Source organism: Coffea arabica, chromosome 11e, assembly GCF_036785885.1.
Source record: "Coffea arabica cultivar ET-39 chromosome 11e, Coffea Arabica ET-39 HiFi, whole genome shotgun sequence".
Classification (NCBI taxonomy): Eukaryota; Viridiplantae; Streptophyta; class Magnoliopsida; order Gentianales; family Rubiaceae; genus Coffea; species Coffea arabica.
Window position 1 is genome coordinate 54,678,275 of NC_092331.1, and position 21,659 is coordinate 54,699,933.

At 35.2% G+C, this 21,659-nt stretch overlaps 1 long non-coding RNA gene across 1 annotated transcript; it reads left to right on the forward strand.

Annotated features, from left to right (window-relative positions):
* Positions 1-389: 389 nt before the first annotated feature.
* Positions 390-21,300, forward strand: LOC113719050 (uncharacterized). The gene is made up of 4 exons (XR_011825405.1): positions 390-673; positions 1,888-2,227; positions 2,300-2,366; positions 15,205-21,300. It is a non-coding gene; the product is annotated as an uncharacterized lncRNA (long non-coding RNA).
* The last annotated feature ends 359 nt before the right edge of the window (positions 21,301-21,659 follow it).

Below are 21,659 nucleotides of genomic sequence, written 5' to 3' on the forward strand. Positions count from 1 at the left end.
ATTAAAGGTACATCCAACTCTTGGTAGAAGTTATTACGCCTTGTATATGTTCTCATTTGCGTCTAACATTAGTTTGCTTGGTATTATCTATGCTGATTTCTTTTTAATGCATTTGGGAACTGAACTATTGGGGATCATTTATGCATTTTCTGCTATTCCCTGTGTATCGCTTTTTTTTTTTCCTGTGATTTGTGTGAAGTTTCTCCAATTGGTTCTAGATGTTGCATTTGGCTTGTAGTTAATGTGTTAAGGAAAGGTGATTTCCTAGTAAAAGATGCTACTAGTTTTCCTTGTTTGCTCCGGGTTTGACCGGTGAACCGGATAATTTGATCAAACCCGGTTTTTTTTTTTTTTTTTTGCCCTTTCTGCCTTTTTTTTTCAGTCAAAAGTTGGACTGACCAACTAAAAAAGAGACGAAATTATCAAAACTTGGGGTCAGCTCCTCTGCTTCTCTTTCCGTACTTTTCTTCCTTTCTTCTTCAGCTCCAATAACCCTAAAATCTAAAAGCCTCCACCGCTGGCATTTGAGATTCACCGATCGTCGCTTAATCAAGGTTGCCGTTAGTCACTTGTCCTTCAATCTCTAGCCTCCACTGCCGCAACACCACCAGTTTCTTCAGATTTCAAGGTTCAATCAAGTAATTAACACGCTGGTGAACCGAAGCTAAATCTGGTAATTTTTATAATCTAAACCAGTCGTGAAGATGGCTAATTCATTATGTTGAAGTTGATCTATGACTAAAATTTCAGTATTTTTTTTATTTATTATGCTGGCATTTGGGATTTTGATATTATGGGTGAGAATATCACGTCCTTATTAGAGAATCTGGAAATTTGAATTTGATTGTCTCTTCTTGTTTTCAAGTTTCTTCCATTGATGATTGGTTACTTTTCTTTGTCTGTTCCATCTGGGTTAACCATTTACTGGTTATAATTCGCACAACCATGCTTATATGTCCCTTCACGTTTCTCTGTTATAGCATCAGTACCAGTGCAAACTGGTTGGATACACTGGATCAAGAATTTTTAAGTTGATAATGATCACACAGTCCAAGCGAATAGTTATCTTTTCGTTTTGAGAATACACTGGATCAAAAGTTAATAATGTCTGTTACATGAATGAGTCTCTTCTGTAGTTTTGTTGACCAACTTATGTGTTTCCTACCTCAAAGGCTGATGGATACAATTATCAGCCGTACTAGTACCATGGACATAAATGGTAGAATAATATGCTACAACCATTTAATGCAGTTTTTAATGTCCTGTGGTCCAATAAAGCAGCAGTCTTTAGTGTAATTTCCTACCTCAATGTCTCTTCAGTCTTCTGTAGTTTTTAATGTCAGCTTGATGATGAGGATGATCTTGATGACATCGATATCGAAAGTTATGAAATTGGAGAAAAGGGTGATGAAGATGAAGATGAAGATAAAGAATGGCTTAGATAGTTCTTTGGTTTAGAAATTGAACGTGTTGTTTTATTTAGATTGATATTTATCAAGCATTTGAACATGAGCTTGTTACCTTATTTGGATTGCTATTTGTCAGGGATTAAACATGTATGAGATTTCTATTTTATAAATTTTGTGAGTTTGGATGAATTTGGTGAATTGGATATAAATTTAGATGATTGGGTTCTTTGGTTATATTTTGTAAATTTGATTTGCAGGAATATATATATATATATAATCTATATATGACGTATATATGACGTCATCCGGTTCGACCCCTATTGACCCCGGTCGAACCCATTGACCCCTGACCCCTGAGCTCGGCCGAGTCGATTCCCGGGCCGAGTCTGAAAACATTAAAAAGTTGACTTGTTGCATGGTTCATTACTTTATGCGCATATCAACTGATGTTATAACATATTTTCCTGGATTTCGACAGTTCCAGCCTTGAAATTGGAAGATCAATACATCACTGATTTCAAGGAGTTAGGAAAAGCATTGCCTTTAGCAGAAGTACAACAGGAGGATTTGCTTGACAGTTCTATTCAAAATGTGAAGAATGCGGTACTTTTGACCCTGTTGTCTGACCATTTACAAGATCCCAATCGCATTCCTTGGCTCAGTGATTTCAACGCACTGCTGCAAGAGCTGGAACTGCCCCAACCAGTTTCAGTAGATAATCTCAATGAGAAAAGGCCTGTCGTGCTCTCCGATGCAGAGGCAGCATTTAAGACTTTAGCATGGAGGCTTTCAGATTCAGCTTTTTTGCTCCTAGAACAGTAAGTGAATGATTTTCGGAGCTTTTCAAGGAAGATAGATTCTCAACTTATGGTTATGATTGTTTGGCATAGGGCAAGGAACGCGTCAGTTTATGATGCAAAATTGGTTGGATGTACTTCAATCATACGCAGAATTTTGGTCAGTACTTTCTTTCATTTGCAACATGTGATCCTTAATTTTGGTAAGTAGACCTGGCAATTATTCCCAAAACCCAACAACCCACCCAACCCACCCACTAATTTGAGAGATTGAGTTGGGTAAATTGGGTATTGGGTCAATTTTGGGTTGGCTAATAAAAATTACAAAAATCTCCTCTCTCGGCTCTCTCCCACAGGACAGAAGACAAGCCATAACAAGAAAAAAAAAAGAAAAACTCCTCTCTCCATTCGGCTCCCTCTCTTTTCCTAATATACACACACAGAATCAAGCACAAGAAAGCAAGCAATCGGACGCGAGGAGATTGGAATTTCATCAACAATTTTAACTAAGGTCATAAGAGGTATCAACACTTCCATTGAACTATTTCCCGTTTTTTTTTCTTTATCGTGTTGAATTCATGTATTATTGGTTGTTCCTGCTGTTTTCTTGTTGTTGCTGCTGGTGTTGTTGAAATTTTGGGGTAAAGCCATGAATAAACATTAAGGAAAAGATGATTTCTGTGAATGCATGTTAATTGTTTGAAAAAATGCCAAAAAGAATTTTAGGGACTGTTTTGCCTTAATTCAGCCTTTTTATGTTGTTTTCTTGTTCAACTTAGATTATAGTTGTAATGTAGAAGTTATAAGGAGGGTTTTGGCATAATTTTTAAGATTTTTGGTGAAGATTATAGTGTTTTAAAAAATAAAAAACTGGACTGGCTTTTTGCTTTTCGGCCACCTTCGGGTCATCTTTTGTAAAAATTAACTCCGGAAATGGAACCTACGCGAAAAATGGAGTGGAAAGATGTATTTTGAGAAATTTTGGCCACTGGAAAAGTCGCCGGTGACCGGCGGTCCGGTGGCGCCGCCACCATGGCTACCAGCTGAAGCTTCTTCGGTTGGCCGAAGAAGAAGGAAAGGAAACGTATGGGGAAGAAAAGAGAAAGAAAAGAAAGAAAGAAAAAAGGGGTTTGGGCTAATGTTTTATTTCGGTTGGGCCAAGAGTTAGTTTTGGTTGGGTTATGAAAATGGGTTTTGGTTTATTTTCTTTTGGGTTTCTGTTGGGCTAAGAGTTTTGAGTCCATATATTTTGGTTGGGTTTGAGTGATAAAAGACGGGCTGGCCTGTGTGTTTTAGGTTGGGTTTTCAGTTGGGCTTAGGTAGGTTTGGCCCAAGTAAAATAAAAAGGGAGGCCCGATGCCCTCTTCTTGCCCAAATCAGAAACGAACTTGCACTTCAGTCCCTGTACTTTCAAGTACTTTCACTGCGGCCCAGAACATTTTAAATTCCTTTCAACTCGGTCCTTAAATTAATTTCACTTTGGTCCCTGAATTTTATCTTTCATTTAATTTGGACCCCTGAACTTTGGAAAATATAATTTTTGTCCCCCAAAAGTTTTCAACTTTTTGTAATTCAGTCCTTGACAAATTTTGGCTCTCTTTATTATGATTGTTTCTTTTCTTCAATAACTAATTATGTTACTTTTGAACATATTCAACTTGTAATTTTTAGATATTTTAAATTTCTTTATGTTTGACATATTAGCGTGAGCTTAGTACTTTTATTATTATTGTTTTTTTTTAAAATTAAATTGGTGCCATGATTCTTTTGTTCATTGTGAGTATAAATAGGACAATTTGACTCCATTTAGTCACCACTTCAAAAGGGAGGTACCTCATTATTATTATTTCAATGTTAATTACGTGCTCTTATGTGCTCTTACGTGCTCCTATATGTTTATATATTTTTATATGCTTTGTTTATTTGATTTGAATGATCATTTAAATTTTCTTATACTTTTTTAGTTAATTTTATAATTATTTGAGAGGCATTTAAATACCACAAAAATGTAATAGATAGGATAATTAGATTTGTTTTATTTTATTTCCCCTTTTAGATTGTAGTTAGGCGCTCCCCGATGTAATAGATAGGTTGTGTGCTTATGTGGCTTATGTGTTACGTGCCTTACTTGCTTTCCTTAGGATTTTTGCATCTAGATATTATGCTTATGTGTTACGTGCTACGTGCTCTTATGTGTTTATTTGTTTTAATTTATGTCTACTTGTCTTATTATGTATTAAAAATGCATGACGTCACCACACTAGTCCAACGCTAGTTGTGGTTTCTCCCTCCGCTTACTTGCTAGTCCAACGCTAGTAAGGATTTTTAAAAATGGGCTAGTCCAACGCTAGACCCTTTAGGCCGTCTTGCGTTAGATTCATCTTTGTGTGCTATTCACTACATTTTCATGCATATTTTCATTTTTAGGATATTTTCTCATTTGTATGATATTCCCTATTATATTATCCCATATTCTCTATAGGTGTTAATCATGTCATTTAGAATTGCATCTCATTTAAGCTAGTTCATTTGCTTGTTCATGTTAGGATAATTATTTTTCAAACATGGAAAATGGGTGATTATAACTCTATAGTTTAAATACCCTATTAATCCATGTATAAGAAAATTATGTCACGAATTTTTTCGCCTCCCGTACCCTTTATGTTGCATTCCCTTTTTCTTTGATCACTTATATATATGTATATAATTTAATTTCTTTTATTTTATTTTATTTTTCATCATTTGCATCCTCGTGACACCTTCAAGGATTCATTTTGGCCTTCGCAATTAATGCGATTGATCCAATTAAACCCTTGAATGAACATTTTGTCCCTTTCGATATTTTTAGATTTGCATCCATGTAGGAAACATCCAAACGTGATAAAATTAAGGGTTAGATTAGGAAAATTTTGACTAAACCTCGCAACTAGCTTAGACTAGGTTGAAAGGGTGCCTTAGGTTTGAGTTAATCGAACCTTTGCCTTCCCTTTCTTCAACCGTGACTCCCGAATCCATTTTCTCTTGTTTTCAAAGAACTGGAGTTGTCAAAAAGGGTTTTATTTTATTTTATTTTACTTTATTTTTTGGGTGACTTGGTACACCAAAATTTCATACCAAGTGGCGACTCCTATTTTTTCTTAAAAACCCTTTTAGACTAAATTTTGGACCCAAATTGTCGCATTCTTTAAAGTCCCATTCTAGGTCCTTTTTCATTTATTTTAAAATAAGATTACATATTTTGTAAATACCTATTTTTATACTTATATTTTTCCATCACGAAAAATGGGGCGCGACAACTTGGCGACTCCACTGGGGACGCTAGAGAGTCCAAGCACTTGGTTTAGTTGTCTTTTCTCTTTTTAACCCTTTTATTTATCGCATTTGGATGTTTAGGGTTGCATTTTCTCTTTTTTAGGATTTTTTGCATTGCGCGCGTATCAATTCGCTCCCTCATCTATTTGTGTACGATTGATGGATGGATAGTTTATGTATGTTATCCCGCGCTTTGCATTGCATTTGGATGGGGGGATATTACCCTAGAGCCTCGCATTGGTTCTCGATCCCTCCCCTCCAAACCGAGCACTAGCATACGTGCATACGTTTTATTTTATCCCTCATTTATTTTTCTTTAGTGGCTTGTCACGCCACTCTTCCCTATTAGGATTAGGCGACCCACTTGGATGTGTGATCGCGACACGACGTGTGCGTAGCATGATTCGAGGGGTCACTCAATCTTCCATTTTAAGCTTTGGGTTGATAGCCTTTAGCTTTTAGTCGAAAATTGAGAATTTTTGATAGATTCACTTGGACATGTGGCCGTGGCACGACGTGCACGTAGCAATGTCTGGGGAATCGCTCGAGCCACCGACAAAGAACCTTGGGATTGATGACCTTTGGTTTCTAAGTCTGAAGGCTCGGGGATCTAAAACCTATCGAGTCTAGATGCATTAGTGAGCCGATACCTCATGCATCCATGATAGTTTACCTAGGGTAGAGTCTGCCTTACCCTATTAGGAACACTATTCACGAGGGGAGGGATCCAACCCCTCTTTATTGTTTTATCTTTGTGTATTACTTTGCTACAATGTGTTATGTGTATTTGTCTGATTGAACTAACTTTTCTTGGGTTTTGTCTCCATTGCATTCATAAATCCTAGAAAATAAGAGTCCTGGCATGGTACTCTCTAGGAGTCTACCCTATTTGATATGACACGTTTAAATTCAATGCTTCGCATTTACAGCATGATTACATTTCATTTTAGGCTCACCCCGGCATACAAAAGGGGGTTCTTTTAGGTCGTGTTTCATTTGTATACTGCATATTTAGTCGCTTTGATAAATTGGTATCATGCATAAACCTTAGAGGGAATGCCATTTAGGGAATCCCGTTATAGGAATAAACCACCTTTTGTCTCGGATATATAATCCAATGAGACTTACACGTTTATATTTTTTGTACCATCCAAAGGGGTAGTGCACAAGGTAAGGTAGGATTTGATCCCTTCCGTGTGACGGCATTGAAAATAATGGAACAGTTTTTACGCATTAGAATATGAGCCTTTAATAATCACTTTTTGGCCATTTTATCAGAATTGGTAAAAATCCCTTGCGTAAAGGACATTAAGTTGAAGAAATTCACAAATTCCTCATTGTTGAGATGATAAGTATGTTAAGGCCAAATCTTGATTTTCGAAGGCTCATAGACTAATGAATCATAATGAATTTTTGAAAATTTTCAATGGGTAGACAATTCAATCAATTTTTGGAATAAACCATCAATTTCATTGGACCATTTTATTCATCAAATTCATCCGATCCATTTTTTCCTATTTCTTCACTTTTAGGACTAAGTCAATTTTGAATAAATCAGCAATTTCGTTTGACCAATTTACCCTTTTTTAGGGTGATTCGGTCAATTTTGAATAAATTAAATTTCATTCAATTCATGTGACCAGTTTACCTATTTTTAGGGCAATTCGGTCGATTTTGAATAAATCATCAATTTCATTCATTTCATTTTTACATCTAATATGATTGAGTCGATTTTTTTTTATAGATCATTCGATCCTTACAATTTTGCTCGTTTTTAATTTCATCTTCATTCAATTTCATTTTGAATAAATCATCAATTTCATTCTGTTCATTTGGTCAGTGATCAAGTCGATTTTTGAATAAACTGGCAATTCTATCCAATCTATTTGACCAATTTATTCATTTTTAGGCCAATACAATCAATTTTGAATTAATCATCAATTCCATTCAATTCATTATTCATTTAATCAATTTTATTTTTTTATTTTTTTTTGAATAAATTCTCAATTCCATCCAATTCATTTGATCAACTTTATTCATTTTTAGGATAATCCAGTCAATTTTTTGAACTAACCATCAATTTCATTCGATCCATTTAACTCGTTTATTCTCTTTTAAAGTTTCGATCTATGGTTCACCGAAGAAACTAGTCGAGATATTTCAATCCTTTCAAAAATAAGTTTTTCACACTAAATTGATTTTTAACATCACTTTATGTGTCAATCAAAACAATCAATCCATTCGGACTTTGTCCTCATTTTATTAGAACAAATTGTCTTTTGTCACTCCAATTATCCAGTCTTTTCAAAATTGTCTTTTCATTGAATCTCAATAAGTCGATCGGATCCATCAGGTATTGTATGGTGCCTACCCCAGAGGATTGCATTTTTCATACTAGGCCAACTCTTGGCATAAAAGGGTTCCCCCATAGGACATGCATACCGATTTTGCAGTTTTGCTTACTAACTCTGGGTATTTTGCTTTTATTTTTTCCCCCTCCCCTGCATTTATAAAAGTTGTTTCAACAAGGTAAAAATATTTTTCCTATATCTGATAATATTTTTGGTCTGATAAATTTTGAAAATTACAAGTGTTGCTTGATTCTTGGGCAGATCCTACAATGTAAAAAAAAAAAAAACGATGATGAAAAAAATGAATGAAAAATCCATTTGAAAACGCTAGTATAAAGTATCTCAAAAATCTTTTGATTCATTGTTTCTAATATATTTTGTCTCAAAAGATAGAAGGAGAAAGTGTGTATATATTTGAAAATGTATTCTTTAGAGATTTTTATTTGCTCACATGTATTATATTTGACCCAAAAAAAAAAATTTCAAACATTTGAATAATAAAGTTTTTATTTAGACAATTATTGTTTTGTATATATTCATTCTTTATTTGCTCATTGAGAGATTTCATGATAGATTTTAAGGAATAAAAATTGAAATTTTTCGACCTCTTGTTCAAAATTCATGAGTGCACGTCAAATTCCCAAAATTCTTTGCATACACTAGATTTGTGATCTAAACTATTCAATGGGAGTAGTCGAAAATAAAAGGGGTCATACAAATTTGATAGTTTGTCATAAAGATCAACCCCGACACTTTTTTCATTTTTTGTCCACTTCTATTGAACCTCCAAAGTCAGTCGCATTGATTGACTAGCTTCAAAGTGAGACAATTTTACTATGAAAATGTCCAGTGTGTCTAACCAGATTCAATCCACATCTGAGTGAAAACAAAAATGTATATTACTTTTTATTTGTTTTGAAAATTTGGAATGATACTTTAGGCTTTTGTTTCTCTATCTATATAGATTTTATCATTTATTTTCCCATTTGAACCTCCAAAAATAGAATTCCGTTTCAAATAAAAATCTAAATGATCATGACCATCCATGAAAAATTCTCAAATGTCAAAACGAAATGGATTTTCTCAATGGGCTATTCTTTACTTTGGTTGTCATGAGAAACAAGAATGATGCTTTGGCCATTGTTTCTACTATCCAAACACTTTCTATCCTTTGCATCCCCATTTGAGTCTAAATTGGTGGTTCGTTTCAAAAGCACTTATGATCGCACCCCCACACTGGGGAAGGAGATTTGAGAATTGAAAAAAAAATGGCAAAAATGCTCAAAATTTTTTGCAAGAGAAAAATTACAAGTTGGGGGAATTTGACTCTACCATTGATATTTTGGTCTTCACTGTTGAAAAGAAAGAGGGGCCATATATACTCCAAATTAGGGAGTTTTCAATTTTATCATTGACATTGGGATATCAGTATTGGTAAAAAAAAAAAAAGAGAGAGAAAAGAAAATTGGGAAAAAATGAAAAAATGATTATAGAAAAAAAAAAAAAATGCGAAGACATCCAATGTTGCATTTCCCTTAGTGATTGTTGAAGAAAAAAGAGGATTGATAAGAAAAAGGGGGTCCCGGATTTTAAATCCAAAACTGGGGCAATTTTTGTGAAAGAAGGCGATCTTAAGTGCGTTGTCCTTGAAAATTCTATTTTTTTTTTTTTTTAGCTATCATTGTTAAGCCACATTACAAGCTCATAAAGTCCATTGCTGACTTATCTTTCATGACAATTTGAAGTGAAGATTTCGCCTTTAAGGAATTTACCAATTACTCATGATCATTAGGTCATAACTTGTTTCCATATGTTTAACTATCGTTTCTACCCATACATTACAAGCCCATAGAGCTTATATGTTAACTGAATTTTCTTAAGAAATAAGGGTGATAAGCTATTTGCTTTCACCAAGATGTGATACTGAATGTGTTGGATACAATTTGGGCACAAAAAAAAAAAAAGACAGATCCTGACATACCATCTCCCTGAGTCACCTCAAAATCATGAGTAATACCCATTTGTTTGGTCCTAAAAGATGAGCCAACGAGAAGAGGACCCTTTTCCCTCGATATCGATCCCAAAAAGAGGAAGAGATCTTTTGTAATTTGGTTTTGTTTTGAGAGATTTATCATGGAGCTTTCTACATGGCATTTAAAGTTTTTTGTGGAAAAATGCATTTTTTCTATTGTACATCAACTCACATTGCATGTTAGTTTTTTTAAATTTTGGAAGACACAGTTTTCTTGTTTTGTCCGAATAAATGGAGAATCACTCGAATAAAATTTTAGAATAGACCCAAATTGGGGCAAAAATTTTTGTAATATATCTGTGAGATTTTGTCAAATAGGTTCAAATTGAGGTAAAATTTTTAATACATTTGTAGGGTATGTCCAAGGTCAAGTATATTTCTCAAATCTTGATAAGTCAACACTTTGCATGAATGTTAATTGTTATATCATTACTCAAAAAAAAAAACAAAAAAACAAAAAAAACAAAAAAAAATTGAAAATTGAAAAATTCAAGTGCTTTGAAAAATTCTCCTTATGCAGGTGTTTATGGTTGAGATCGAGGAAAAAGTGCAATTCAACTTGCAAATTTGGAGATTAGTCACGAATAAAAATGGAGCAATAATGCTACATTGCAAAGTGGAGGATCGGCTATTTGCTCAAAAGGAGTACATACTTTAGCAGCCAACTTGAAAAAAAAAAGAGAAAAGAAAAGAAAAAGGGGGAATGAAAAGCGAAAAAAAAAGAGAAAGAATAAAGGAAAAAAAAAAGTAAAGACAAAAGACAAAAGAAAAGAAAGGGGGAATGAAAGAAAAAAAAAGAAGAGAATAATAAAAAAGGAGGAAAAAATGGAAAAACGAAAAAAAAAGAGAATAAAAAAAAGGGGATTGAAAAAAAAAGAGAGTTTTTCCTTCGATTTTGCAAATTTTGCAATTGAACTCTGGGAGCGTTTCATTGGAGATTACATTTCTAAGTTAGGGCAACACCTTGCCCTCTTATGCTGAAATGGAAGTGGTAATACATGCCAAAACCGAGATCCCGTCCTTGCACATTTTGACAAAGGCTTAGGTAGAGGAAATCAAATGGATTAAGGAGCACAATGAGTTGCTATCTCTGATTGATGAAAAAGAGGTTGAATGTTTGTCATGGACAATGCTATCATCAAAGGATGGTTCGTTAGTTATGACAAGAAAGACAAATCTTGCTTATTTGAAGTGAGGGATAAGGTTTTGAAGTAAATTCTTCCGATTCAAGAGGAGGTTAAAGAAAAGTTTGCTCCGACTTGGCAAGGGCCATTTATTGTTCAAAGAGTGCTATCCGGAGGAACGTCCATTCTTACAGAACTGGATGGACAGGTCTTTCCTCTGCCAATCAATTCAGACATGTGAAATAAATTCTTTATCTGATTATATGATTTTTCTTTTTGAAATACCATCTATGGCGGATCAAAGGCGAGCCTTCTTCTTTTCTCTTTGAACATCTTATCCCTAGTTTTCCCCATTGAACCTCCAGAATAATTCAACCTTTCATTTGATAGCCCTCCTAAAGATTGCAAACTCCATACTGGGGTAAATTTTTATCTCTTATTTGTCATGAAAAAAAAAGAAAAAAGAAGTCAAAAGCCAAACTGGGGCAATTTTTTCGGTTTTAATACCCTCATAATGGGGCAAATATTGATAGAATGCGGTCTTAGGATTTTTGAAACCTCTTTGAAGATTTTGCTTTGAAGTTTAACACTTTTTCTACACCCCACATGCCCCCATCATAAAAATCATAAAGTCTCGACCTCCGCTTTAGTGGTATTTCTAATAAAAATCACTTAATCAAATGGCAATTGATGTCAGTACACCTTCACCATTTTTACATGGGAATGGTTGTCGCGCTGATGCCATCCTTTCTTTAAATACATTTCTGAGTTGATAAATGTCGTTAACAAGATTTGTTCATTAGGTGAAAACCTGAAAGGGTGTCTTCAAAAGAATGAGAAAAAAAGAAAAAAAGAAAAAAAAAAGAGAATGATGAAAAAGAAAAAAAAAAGAAGAAAATGAAAACAAAATAAAATAAAAAGGTGTGACCTTTGTGAAAATCCGAAAGGTTGAGGTCATCAAGGTGAGATTTTGGAGCACAAGAAAATCATGAACGAAAAGCGGGTTGCTGACACTTGAGATACTGGCCATTCATTCAAATCTGGTCATTAGAAAAGTTGATTTGTGGTACAAAGTGTGGTATGGCTGACTGATGCTGAAAAATGGAGAAGATTCAAAACAAGTTGCAGCACAACTCTTGAGGAGCAGTTTTGACATCGAAGGATCATGCTTGCATGGTTCTCAGGGCCAAAAGGAGCACAAGGAATCACATGGTATTGGTATCATATGATCACTCTTTTTGCTTTTTCAAAAGCATGAAAATGTGGCTTTCGTTAAACATGATTTACACTGGGGCAAATATCAAAAGGAGTGAGCTCCAATTTTGGTAATACATTCTAAATCGGCTTTGTGAAAAAAAAAAGTTTTTTAAAGTCGAGAAGATAGTGACACATGTATGTACCTCTCAAATCTCTTGAAAGGAGAGTTGTCATTGGTATTCTTCAAGTTTTAGAATTTGTCACCTTTGTTTTTTTTCAAAAACAAAAAAAAAACAAAAAAAACAAAAAAACAAAAAAAGATTACAAATCCACCAACTTGAGCCACAATGTCAAAATGCAAAGCAGATGATTGGTTGAACAAAATTGATTCAAATTGAGTCAATTTCTGAAATGATTTTTCAGGTAAGTATTCAAGAACTTTTTCATGCAATAACGTGTGTCATGTCTTTTATCACCGTTAGCATCGAGTACAACTCACTAACGCGTGTTTTATTTTTTCACATCCGTTAGCATCGGGTCCAACCCACTAACGTGCCTTTTATCACCGTTAGCATCGAGTATGACTCACTAACGCGTGTTTTATTTTTTCACATCCGTTAGCATCGGGTCCAACCCACTAACGTGTCTTTTATCACCGTTAGCATCGAGTACAACTCACTAACGCGTGTTTTACTTTTTCATATCCGTTAGCATCGGGTCCAACCCACTAACATGTCTTTTATCACCGTTAGCATCGAGTACAACTCACTAACGCGTGTTTTACTTTTTCATATCCGTTAGCATCGGGTCCAACCCACTAACATGTCTTTTATCACCGTTAGCATTGAGATTTGACTCACTAACGTGTGCTATTTTTTTTCACATCCGTTAGCATTGGGTCCAACCCACTAACGTGTCTTTCATCACCGTTAGCATCGAGTATTGACTCACTAACGTGTGTTATGTTTTTTTCACATCCGTTAGCATCGGGTTCAACCCAATAACGTGTCTTTTGTATATCATGTTGGGATTCGGCAGGTTTGGGTGTTATCCCACTGACCGTTTTATTTTATTGGATTCGGGTTTTATCCCACCAATCTGTTATTTCTTGACAATTTAATTTCCTGTTGGTGAGTCTCAGCGTCCACCGCGCACCCTTCTATCTCCCATTCTTGACAAATTTAAATTCCTGTTGGAGCGTAATCGCGTCCCTCCGCGCATCAATTTAATTTCATGTTGGTGAGTCTCAGCGTCCACCGCGCACCCTTCTACCTCCCCTTCTTGACAATTTAATTTCCTGTTGGTGAGTCTCAGCGTCTACCGCGCACCCTTCTATCTCCTATTCTTGACAAATTTAAATTCCTGTTGGAGCGTAATCGCGTCCCTCCGCGCATCAATTTAATTTTCTGTTGGAGCGTAATCGCGTCCCTCCGCGCATCAATTTAATTCCTGTTGGTGAGTCTCAGCGTCCACCGCGCACCCTTCTACCTCCCATTCTTGACAAATTTAATTGTCTGTTGCAGCGTAATCGCGTCCCTCTGCGCATCAATTTAATTTCCTGTTGGTGAGTCTCAGCGTCCACCACGCACCCTTCTATCCCCCTTCTTGACAAATTTAATTTTCTGTTGGTGAGTCTCAGCGTCCACCGTGCACCCTTCTACCTCCCATTCTTGATAAATTTAATTTTCTGTTGGTGAGTCTCAGCGTCCACCGTGCACCCTTCTACCTTCCATTCTTGACAATTTAAATTCCTGTTGGTGAGTCTCAGCGTCCACCGCGCACCCTTCTATCTCCCCTTCTTGACAATTTAAATTTTCTGTTGGAGCGTAATCGCGTCCCTCCGCGCATAAATTTAAATTTCTGTTGGTGAGTCTCAGCGTCCACCGCGCACCCTTCTACCTTCCATTCTTGACATTTTAAATTTCTGTTGGTGAGTCTCAGCGTCCACCGTGCACCCTTCTATCTCCCCTTCTTGACAAATTTAATTTTCTGTTGGAGCATAATCGTGTCCCTCCGCGCATCTTTTCCTAAATGACAAATTTAATTTTCTGTTGGTGAGTCTCAGCGTCCACCGCGCACCCTTCTACCTTCCATTCTTGACATTTTAAATTTCTGTTGGTGAGTCTCAGCGTCCACCGCGCACCCTCCTATCTCCCCATCTTGACTATTAAATTTTCTGTTGGAGCGTAATCGCGTCCCTCCGCGCATAAATTTAAATTTCTGTTGGTGAGTCTCAGCGTCCACCGCGCACCCTTCTATCTCCCATTCTTGACAAATTTAAATTCCTGTTGGAGCGTAATCGCGTCCCTGCGCGCATCAATTTAATTTCCTGTTGGTGAGTCTCAGCGTCCACCGCGCACCCTTCTATCTCCCCTTCTTGACAATTTAATTTCCTGTTGGAGCGTAATCGCGTCCCTCCGCGCATCTTTTTTGAAAAGACAAATTTAATTTTCTGTTGGAGCGTAACCGCGTCCCTCCGCGCATCTTTTTCTAGTTATGACAAGTTACTTTTCTTGACTGTTTTGACTAATAATTGTGATTTCTCATTCATTTTGTGTTTCATGTTTAGAAGTTCTGAGAGCTCAGACTTTTTCGACTTTGCAAAGACCATAGTTGGTCAATGCACTTGTTTCGTTGTGGTTCACTTGCATTCGAACTACGTTTGACCTGATTCCCATGGCGGGATACGTAGGCAACTCTACATGAGTTCGGTCATATGCTCTGCAATGTTATTGCATCATTTTGTCCAATAATTTCAACCAAGTGTTAGCTTGTTTAATTTAACTCAGGTGCAGTTAGAAGAGACAGGTAAACAATTTGGTGTCTACGTCTTTGTCTTGAGTTTCTTTGAAACTCTAGACAAAGAGGGACAAGCTGTAGACACCAAATTTTTGTCAATTTTTAATATTTTCTTGAATTTTTTCTATTTAATGAGTTATTTATTTTCTTGCATTTTAATTTGCATTTTTCTCATTTTTGCAGGTTTGTTTTAGGAAAAGAAGAAAAATTAAAAAAAAAACAACAAACAAACAAAACAAAACAAAAGAAGGAAAATTAAGAAAATAAAAAAAATCATTCTAATCATTTTGTTTCATCAGAACCACTATTAACCCATTTTTACACTCCATCCTCATTAACATTTCTTCCCATTTTGGTAAAAAATTCATCATTGATAGCCCATGCATACTTCTTGTCTTTGGAAGAAAAAATCATCATTTGGCCCAACTTAACACTCCTAGTCAAGACATCACTCGGCTCTCTCTGGGGGAAAAGGAGGAAAAAAAAACACACACAAAAAAGGCTCTACTGTTGGCTACAAAAATCTCCTCTCTCGGCTCTCTCCCACAGGACAGAAGACAAGCCATAACAAGAAAAAAAAAAAGAAAAACTCCTCTCTCCATTCGGCTCCCTCTCTTTTCCTAATATACACACACAGAATCAAGCACAAGAAAGCAAGCAATCGGACGCGAGGAGATTGGAATTTCATCAACAATTTTAACTAAGGTCATAAGAGGTATCAACACTTCCATTGAACTATTTCCCGTTTTTTTTTCTTTATCGTGTTGAATTCATGTATTATTGGTTGTTCCTGCTGTTTTCTTGTTGTTGCTGCTGGTGTTGTTGAAATTTTGGGGTAAAGCCATGAATAAACATTAAGGAAAAGATGATTTCTGTGAATGCATGTTAATTGTTTGAAAAAATGCCAAAAAGAATTTTAGGGACTGTTTTGCCTTAATTCAGCCTTTTTATGTTGTTTTCTTGTTCAACTTAGATTATAGTTGTAATGTAGAAGTTATAAGGAGGGTTTTGGCATAATTTTTAAGATTTTTGGTGAAGATTATAGTGTTTTAAAAAATAAAAAACTGGACTGGCTTTTTGCTTTTCGGCCACCTTCGGGTCATCTTTTGTAAAAATTAACTCCGGAAATGGAACCTACGCGAAAAATGGAGTGGAAAGATGTATTTTGAGAAATTTTGGCCACTGGAAAAGTCGCCGGTGACCGGCGGTCCGGTGGCGCCGCCACCATGGCTACCAGCTGAAGCTTCTTCGGTTGGCCGAAGAAGAAGGAAAGGAAACGTATGGGGAAGAAAAGAGAAAGAAAAGAAAGAAAGAAAAAAGGGGTTTGGGCTAATGTTTTATTTCGGTTGGGCCAAGAGTTAGTTTTGGTTGGGTTATGAAAATGGGTTTTGGTTTATTTTCTTTTGGGTTTCTGTTGGGCTAAGAGTTTTGAGTCCATATATTTTGGTTGGGTTTGAGTGATAAAAGACGGGCTGGCCTGTGTGTTTTAGGTTGGGTTTTCAGTTGGGCTTAGGTAGGTTTGGCCCAAGTAAAATAAAAAGGGAGGCCCGATGCCCTCTTCTTGCCCAAATCAGAAACGAACTTGCACTTCAGTCCCTGTACTTTCAAGTACTTTCACTGCGGCCCAGAACATTTTAAATTCCTTTCAACTCGGTCCTTAAATTAATTTCACTTTGGTCCCTGAATTTTATCTTTCATTTAATTTGGACCCCTGAACTTTGGAAAATATAATTTTTGTCCCCCAAAAGTTTTCAACTTTTTGTAATTCAGTCCTTGACAAATTTTGGCTCTCTTTATTATGATTGTTTCTTTTCTTCAATAACTAATTATGTTACTTTTGAACATATTCAACTTGTAATTTTTAGATATTTTAAATTTCTTTATGTTTGACATATTAGCGTGAGCTTAGTACTTTTATTATTATTGTTTTTTTTTAAAATTAAATTGGTGCCATGATTCTTTTGTTCATTGTGAGTATAAATAGGACAATTTGACTCCATTTAGTCACCACTTCAAAAGGGAGGTACCTCATTATTATTATTTCAATGTTAATTACGTGCTCTTATGTGCTCTTACGTGCTCCTATATGTTTATATATTTTTATATGCTTTGTTTATTTGATTTGAATGATCATTTAAATTTTCTTATACTTTTTTAGTTAATTTTATAATTATTTGAGAGGCATTTAAATACCACAAAAATGTAATAGATAGGATAATTAGATTTGTTTTATTTTATTTCCCCTTTTAGATTGTAGTTAGGCGCTCCCCGATGTAATAGATAGGTTGTGTGCTTATGTGGCTTATGTGTTACGTGCCTTACTTGCTTTCCTTAGGATTTTTGCATCTAGATATTATGCTTATGTGTTACGTGCTACGTGCTCTTATGTGTTTATTTGTTTTAATTTATGTCTACTTGTCTTATTATGTATTAAAAATGCATGACGTCACCACACTAGTCCAACGCTAGTTGTGGTTTCTCCCTCCGCTTACTTGCTAGTCCAACGCTAGTAAGGATTTTTAAAAATGGGCTAGTCCAACGCTAGACCCTTTAGGCCGTCTTGCGTTAGATTCATCTTTGTGTGCTATTCACTACATTTTCATGCATATTTTCATTTTTAGGATATTTTCTCATTTGTATGATATTCCCTATTATATTATCCCATATTCTCTATAGGTGTTAATCATGTCATTTAGAATTGCATCTCATTTAAGCTAGTTCATTTGCTTGTTCATGTTAGGATAATTATTTTTCAAACATGGAAAATGGGTGATTATAACTCTATAGTTTAAATACCCTATTAATCCATGTATAAGAAAATTATGTCACGAATTTTTTCGCCTCCCGTACCCTTTATGTTGCATTCCCTTTTTCTTTGATCACTTATATATATGTATATAATTTAATTTCTTTTATTTTATTTTATTTTTCATCATTTGCATCCTCGTGACACCTTCAAGGATTCATTTTGGCCTTCGCAATTAATGCGATTGATCCAATTAAACCCTTGAATGAACATTTTGTCCCTTTCGATATTTTTAGATTTGCATCCATGTAGGAAACATCCAAACGTGATAAAATTAAGGGTTAGATTAGGAAAATTTTGACTAAACCTCGCAACTAGCTTAGACTAGGTTGAAAGGGTGCCTTAGGTTTGAGTTAATCGAACCTTTGCCTTCCCTTTCTTCAACCGTGACTCCCGAATCCATTTTCTCTTGTTTTCAAAGAACTGGAGTTGTCAAAAAGGGTTTTATTTTATTTTATTTTACTTTATTTTTTGGGTGACTTGGTACACCAAAATTTCATACCAAGTGGCGACTCCTATTTTTTCTTAAAAACCCTTTTAGACTAAATTTTGGACCCAAATTGTCGCATTCTTTAAAGTCCCATTCTAGGTCCTTTTTCATTTATTTTAAAATAAGATTACATATTTTGTAAATACCTATTTTTATACTTATATTTTTCCATCACGAAAAATGGGGCGCGACAACTTGGCGACTCCACTGGGGACGCTAGAGAGTCCAAGCACTTGGTTTAGTTGTCTTTTCTCTTTTTAACCCTTTTATTTATCGCATTTGGATGTTTAGGGTTGCATTTTCTCTTTTTTAGGATTTTTTGCATTGCGCGCGTATCAATTCACTCCCTCATCTATTTGTGTACGATTGATGGATGGATAGTTTATGTATGTTATCCCGCGCTTTGCATTGCATTTGGATGGGGGGATATTACCCTAGAGCCTCGCATTGGTTCTCGATCCCTCCCCTCCAAACCGAGCACTAGCATACGTGCATACGTTTTATTTTATCCCTCATTTATTTTTCTTTAGTGGCTTGTCACGCCACTCTTCCCTATTAGGATTAGGCGACCCACTTGGATGTGTGATCGCGACACGACGTGTGCGTAGCATGATTCGAGGGGTCACTCAATCTTCCATTTTAAGCTTTGGGTTGATAGCCTTTAGCTTTTAGTCGAAAATTGAGAATTTTTGATAGATTCACTTGGACATGTGGCCGTGGCACGACGTGCACGTAGCAATGTCTGGGGAATCGCTCGAGCCACCGACAAAGAACCTTGGGATTGATGACCTTTGGTTTCTAAGTCTGAAGGCTCGGGGATCTAAAACCTATCGAGTCTAGATGCATTAGTGAGCCGATACCTCATGCATCCATGATAGTTTACCTAGGGTAGAGTCTGCCTTACCCTATTAGGAACACTATTCACGAGGGGAGGGATCCAACCCCTCTTTATTGTTTTATCTTTGTGTATTACTTTGCTACAATGTGTTATGTGTATTTGTCTGATTGAACTAACTTTTCTTGGGTTTTGTCTCCATTGCATTCATAAATCCTAGAAAATAAGAGTCCTGGCATGGTACTCTCTAGGAGTCTACCCTATTTGATATGACACGTTTAAATTCAATGCTTCGCATTTACAGCATGATTACATTTCATTTTAGGCTCACCCCGGCATACAAAAGGGGGTTCTTTTAGGTCGTGTTTCATTTGTATACTGCATATTTAGTCGCTTTGATAAATTGGTATCATGCATAAACCTTAGAGGGAATGCCATTTAGGGAATCCCGTTATAGGAATAAACCACCTTTTGTCTCGGATATATAATCCAATGAGACTTACACGTTTATATTTTTTGTACCATCCAAAGGGGTAGTGCACAAGGTAAGGTAGGATTTGATCCCTTCCGTGTGACGGCATTGAAAATAATGGAACAGTTTTTACGCATTAGAATATGAGCCTTTAATAATCACTTTTTGGCCATTTTATCAGAATTGGTAAAAATCCCTTGCGTAAAGGACATTAAGTTGAAGAAATTCACAAATTCCTCATTGTTGAGATGATAAGTATGTTAAGGCCAAATCTTGATTTTCGAAGGCTCATAGACTAATGAATCATAATGAATTTTTGAAAATTTTCAATGGGTAGACAATTCAATCAATTTTTGGAATAAACCATCAATTTCATTGGACCATTTTATTCATCAAATTCATCCGATCCATTTTTTCCTATTTCTTCACTTTTAGGACTAAGTCAATTTTGAATAAATCAGCAATTTCGTTTGACCAATTTACCCTTTTTTAGGGTGATTCGGTCAATTTTGAATAAATTAAATTTCATTCAATTCATGTGACCAGTTTACCTATTTTTAGGGCAATTCGGTCGATTTTGAATAAATCATCAATTTCATTCATTTCATTTTTACATCTAATATGATTGAGTCGATTTTTTTTTATAGATCATTCGATCCTTACAATTTTGCTCGTTTTTAATTTCATCTTCATTCAATTTCATTTTGAATAAATCATCAATTTCATTCTGTTCATTTGGTCAGTGATCAAGTCGATTTTTGAATAAACTGGCAATTCTATCCAATCTATTTGACCAATTTATTCATTTTTAGGCCAATACAATCAATTTTGAATTAATCATCAATTCCATTCAATTCATTATTCATTTAATCAATTTTATTTTTTTATTTTTTTTTGAATAAATTCTCAATTCCATCCAATTCATTTGATCAACTTTATTCATTTTTAGGATAATCCAGTCAATTTTTTGAACTAACCATCAATTTCATTCGATCCATTTAACTCGTTTATTCTCTTTTAAAGTTTCGATCTATGGTTCACCGAAGAAACTAGTCGAGATATTTCAATCCTTTCAAAAATAAGTTTTTCACACTAAATTGATTTTTAACATCACTTTATGTGTCAATCAAAACAATCAATCCATTCGGACTTTGTCCTCATTTTATTAGAACAAATTGTCTTTTGTCACTCCAATTATCCAGTCTTTTCAAAATTGTCTTTTCATTGAATCTCAATAAGTCGATCGGATCCATCAGGTATTGTATGGTGCCTACCCCAGAGGATTGCATTTTTCATACTAGGCCAACTCTTGGCATAAAAGGGTTCCCCCATAGGACATGCATACCGATTTTGCAGTTTTGCTTACTAACTCTGGGTATTTTGCTTTTATTTTTTCCCCCTCCCCTGCATTTATAAAAGTTGTTTCAACAAGGTAAAAATATTTTTCCTATATCTGATAATATTTTTGGTCTGATAAATTTTGAAAATTACAAGTGTTGCTTGATTCTTGGGCAGATCCTACAATGTAAAAAAAAAAAAAAACGATGATGAAAAAAATGAATGAAAAATCCATTTGAAAACGCTAGTGTAAAGTATCTCAAAAATCTTTTGATTCATTGTTTCTAATATATTTTGTCTCAAAAGATAGAAGGAGAAAGTGTGTATATATTTGAAAATGTATTCTTTAGAGATTTTTATTTGCTCACATGTATTATATTTGACCCAAAAAAAAAAATTTCAAACATTTGAATAATAAAGTTTTTATTTAGACAATTATTGTTTTGTATATATTCATTCTTTATTTGCTCATTGAGAGATTTCATGATAGATTTTAAGGAATAAAAATTGAAATTTTTCGACCTCTTGTTCAAAATTCATGAGTGCACGTCAAATTCCCAAAATTCTTTGCATACACTAGATTTGTGATCTAAACTATTCAATGGGAGTAGTCGAAAATAAAAGGGGTCATACAAATTTGATAGTTTGTCATAAAGATCAACCCCGACACTTTTTTCATTTTTTGTCCACTTCTATT